At 47.6% G+C, this 4,629-nt stretch overlaps 1 long non-coding RNA gene across 2 annotated transcripts in view; it reads right to left on the bottom strand.

Annotated features, from left to right (window-relative positions):
* LOC103796298 (uncharacterized) overlaps positions 1–1,768 on the bottom strand; it is a 45,012-nt gene extending 43,244 nt beyond the window's left edge. For both annotated transcript variants that reach the window (XR_001914621.4, XR_008474775.2), the window contains exons 1-2: positions 1,546–1,768; positions 562–814 (exon numbers count right to left, since the gene is read on the bottom strand). This is a non-coding gene — a long non-coding RNA (uncharacterized LOC103796298). The remainder of the gene's footprint in view (positions 1–561; positions 815–1,545) is intronic.
* Between the last annotated feature and the right edge of the window lie 2,861 nt (positions 1,769–4,629).

Genomic DNA, 4,629 nt, shown 5'->3' with positions numbered 1-4,629 from the left:
CTGAAAAAAAAAAATCAAACCAGAGAGAAAGGCACAGGAGAAGAGACAATGAGGAGAACAGTGTAAAGATGAGAAAAAGGAGACAGAGGGAAAAATGTCCATGTAGGGAAGCAGGTGCTTTGACAAGTGCAATCTTTCTGGTAGACGTTTAAGCAGCAAGAGGCACTTTTGGTCCTGGGCAAGCTTATTACACATAGCTGATGAGCTCTCAAGGGCCAATGACAAGTATTCAGATACCCAATGGGTCGGGAAAATGGCATCTGTCAGCTCTACTGACTACAGACCCTGCCTCTAAACTGATTTGGTGCCCTGTTTCTGCAAATCAATTTCCCAAACTTTCTGAGAGCTGATTATTTCTCAGTGGAGCAGACAATGACAAACTAGTGCCAGGGAACAGTCCTCTCAGGCTCCCAGAAATGCTGGGGAGGGAGGGAGGAGTGGAAAACATTTTGGTGGCCTGGGCTAGAGTCCTGGGGGGAGGGAAGGGATGGGGAGAAAGAATATGGGGAAAAGAAAGGAGGAGAGGGGTGGGTATGGGCGAAAGAGTTCCAGCCTTCTTACCCATGTTCACCTCTTGTTGCCAAATACTTATACTGTCTTCTTTTCAGCCTGCAGGAAATGGTATTCACTGGGAAAGCCCAGCAGTCATTGTCAACTTCTGAGGCATATGAATGAGGTACAGAGGGGAGGCCATGGTGTTGGTTGGGAAAACCAAGAAGGCAGCAAATGCAGGGGACTCAATCTTAGTATGGGAACACATCTCCATCCAACTTGGTGAGAACAGAGTATTTCAAAAGGACCTTTTATCAGGAAACTACAGAAAAGAATCAAAACAAGCCATAAGTGGGGTTACAGGGCATTCTTCAGTTTCAATAGCTTTTTCCTCTCCACCTAACCCTGTTTGGGTGGACCAAAATGCTTCCTCTTATTTTTAGACAGGGTCTCATTCTGTTGCCCAGGTTGGAGTGCAATGGTGTGATCTTGGCTCACTGCAGCCTCCACCTCCCTGGTTCAAGTGATTCTTGTGCCTCAGCCTTCCAAGTAGCTGAGTAGCTGGGATTACAGTCGCCTGCCACCACACCCAACTAATTTTTGTATTTTTGGTAGATATGGGGTCTTGCCATATTGGCCAGGCTGGTCTCGAACACCTGTCCTCAATCTACCTGTCTCAGCCTCCCAAAATGCTGGGATTACAAGCGTGAGCCTCTGTATTTGGCCATCCTCTGTCTTTTGAGGTCACACTCAGGAAGCCTTTCTGGTAAGCAGCCACTTCCCCTCACCCTCCAATCTCTCCCTTTGGCTGAAGGGTGTCTCTCCTTCCTTCCTTTTGAGCATCCTCCTGGCTCTGCATCCTGGTAGTGCTTCTTTACTCTGGCCCTTTCCCTGACATTCACAATTAACTAGCCTGTGGCAATCTGGGTTCTCCCCTTCTTGAGGCAGGGCATCTTCCACAATATCCAAAAGCAAAGGGGTTGAAAGATAATGGGCAATCAATCCTCTTCTTATGAAAAAGCAACTGAACCCCAAGATTAGGAAGAGACTCACCCAGGATCACAGAATGATGGAATGGCACGTGTGGGGGTGGAATCCAGCCAGTGCAGCCTACCTAACACTACTATTAATGAAACCCAGTAGTAGGTACTAAGCCTTTTCCTCTTCCCCGTCCAAAGGCTCTAACCTGTGTGTGGGTCTAGGCTGACCCTACTGTCCCCTCCCCATTCCCCCTGCCTACGATGCCCAGGCCCTGGTGGTGAGACCAGCAGCTGTGGGCAGCAGGATCTTCTCCACTAGCTCAAATACCGGGAGCAGTAGGCCTGCCCTCCAACGTTTGTGTCGGGGGTAGTCCTCATTGGCCCAGCAGAAGTGATTGACAGGTCAGTAGCCCAGTGAATGATGAGTCTGGGAAGCGTGGTGGCCGTTACCAGTCAGTCCTCACATCGCGAGATCCTGGGGTAACGGTTTTATTTATTTTTTTCCAAAGTTGATTTAGCCGTTTATCACACTCAAAACCCAGCGTCTTCTCAGTAACGGGTGAAAAGCAATTTTCTCCCCCAAAGAAGAATACATTTGGGGCTCTAAAAGTACAAACGAACCCTTCAACAGAAAATGAGAGTGTCATATTGAATCACTTGATAAAGGGGGTTTTGCTTTGCTAAACAGTTGGTGGGCAAGTGAGTGGGCAGGAAGGAGGGAAAAGGTGGTCGGGAGTCGGAGAATGGGGACAGAGGAGTCAGGCCGCAGAAGGCTGGAGTCAGAATTGCTTATTGGAGCTCTTGTAATGTGTGTGAAATGCTGTGGCCATTCTTGGGGTTTGGATAGGTTCTGGAGCCTGGGGGGAAGTGATGGGGTTACTTCTGGGGACTCTAAAGGTCCAGGAATCGGGGGCTAAACTGGCAGTGGGGAGGTGAGGCAGTGTTTTTGCCCACAGAAATGGCTTCTCTGAAAGGGCATTTTAGTAAGAGCTGGCTTGGGTGATGAAAAGGGTAGCCTGGACCATGAGACAATTCCTGAGAGAAGCTAGGGATGGTAGGAGCACAGAGATGGAGTGGTCCATCCTTGAAGGGTCTAGTCACATAAGATGTGGCCTCTGGAAGAATGACAGTGGATTATCTCATAACCGATTAGAGGATGAAGTCGGAGATAGAGATGAGACAGGGAGTTGAGAGATGCAAAGTTTGACAAAGGAAAGAGTCACAGGGACTGACAGCTGGAGTCCCAGAAAGGCTGAGCAAAAGCATGCTTGGTACATAGCTGTCACTCAGTAAGTGCTAGCTATTACTCTTGCTCCCCTTGGAAGGGTAGGACAGGGGTGATTCGAGTCTAGTAGTTCAAAGGTAATGGAAGAAGTGAGTGGAGAAGTAAAAGAGTGCCAGGAAAATAGGCCATTCCAGTTGTCTGCTTGTCTCCCCCCTGTGATTACGAGAATTGCGAAGCCACTCCTCCATTGAGGGAATGAGAGGGAAGAATTGAACTAAAGAGAATGGGTGCTGGTATGTACTGGAGCTGGAAACCCAAAGGATGGGAAGTAGGAACGAGGAGAGGCTGCCCTTCCAAGTGTCTTAAATAGAGCCTGTTAGAAGTGAGGTGAAAGAGGAGGGAACAAATGAGAACTAGAATGGGTTGTGGCATGGTTAGACCCTGGGTGAACTGTGTGTGGTATACATAACAGTTGTAATGATTGCTAGGGTGGGGTCATGGGGAAGAGCCCTCCTAGTTGTCTCTCCTGGGAAAAGGGAATGGTCGTGAGATTCAAGACTCCACTGGAAGTTCTCAACAATCATTGTCACAAGTGTCAACTGACTCAGGGACCACTAGTTTTTAGGGAAGAGAGGAAAAGACTCTTAAAAATTTTCTATTTGACTAGGAGGGTGTTTACCAGCTGAGGCTCCTGAATAGAGAGTGCATAGTACAGTTCATGAAGGTTCTGAACAGAAAAAATGAAACTCCTGATGTCAATACTCCATTTCCCTTGTCCTTGTCTACCCTCACTAATGTGTGCTCTCTTTTTAGCAAGTCATTGAATCATCGGCATTTGTTGGGCATCTCTGAGGTAGCTAAGAGAAAGTGACGTTGAAGGAGTGCAAAGAATGCTTTTGAGTCCCCAAATTACGTTGAAACCTGTATCTCTGGGGAATCAACAGACTCTCTTTGAGTAACAATTGAAATGCAAAGCCAGCTGGCCTAGCCTACCACCTAAGGAACTGTCTGGGGGAAAAAGCAAGTGGGGAGAGGGGAAGATAAGGTAAACCAGAGAGAGAAAGGGGAGACACAGAGAAGGCAGAGACACGATGGAGGGATCAGTGACAGCAGAGGCTGAGGCTGGACAAAGAGCTTAGGAAAGACAGCCCTTGAATGAGCTAGTTAACTTACTTGCCACATCTTCGAAGTCTTTTCTATTTCCACTGAATATGGTTCTACTAATTTACAAAGAAAATTTATATAGTCTTCCGAGATTCCAGAAAGCACTGCATTTACTAACTTCTGCCCACTTTATGTAAACGGTTCAGAATTTTGTTATAGCTCCCCGGCAACTCCTGATGATCTTGCTCACAGAGTCCAGATCTGCGTGGGGCAGATGAGCCTAGGCAGTGGGGTGCTTGTGGAAGCCAAAGCTTGGGAGTTAGTTTCTGGAAGATGCCCTCATTTGGATCCATAGATCAAGGGCCAAACAAGCAATTGGATGGGAGTGGAGTGAGTCTCCTTGTTAGCATGCTGGGATGTGGCATGACAGTGGCATCACAGTTGAGGCACTAAGGTGGAAATAATAGCATCATTGTTGAGGCTGTTGGCCTTGCAGTGGAGAGAATCTTCTGATGGAGCACGGTAGTGGGGAGTGAGGGTAAACTGGTCCTCAATGAGGGCTAGTTTCTGATGATCGTGGGTGTTTTACTCAGAGTCAGTGACTCGAAACATTTCTGGTAATCTGAGTAAGGTTGCAGGCAAGGGGCTGGGGGGAAAGTAGGGCCTGGGTAAACAAGGCACAGCTGGGTCAAATGGAATTTCTATTTCTAAGGCCTTGAGGAATCGCCACACTGTCTTCCACAATGGTTGAACTAATTTACACTCCCACCAACAGTGTAAAAGTGTTCCTATTTCTCCACATCCTCTCCAGCATCTGTTTTCTCCAGA

Source organism: Callithrix jacchus, chromosome 10 (assembly GCF_049354715.1).
Source record: "Callithrix jacchus isolate 240 chromosome 10, calJac240_pri, whole genome shotgun sequence".
Classification (NCBI taxonomy): domain Eukaryota; kingdom Metazoa; phylum Chordata; class Mammalia; order Primates; family Cebidae; genus Callithrix; species Callithrix jacchus.
This window is presented reverse-complemented; position numbering and strand designations above follow the sequence as displayed.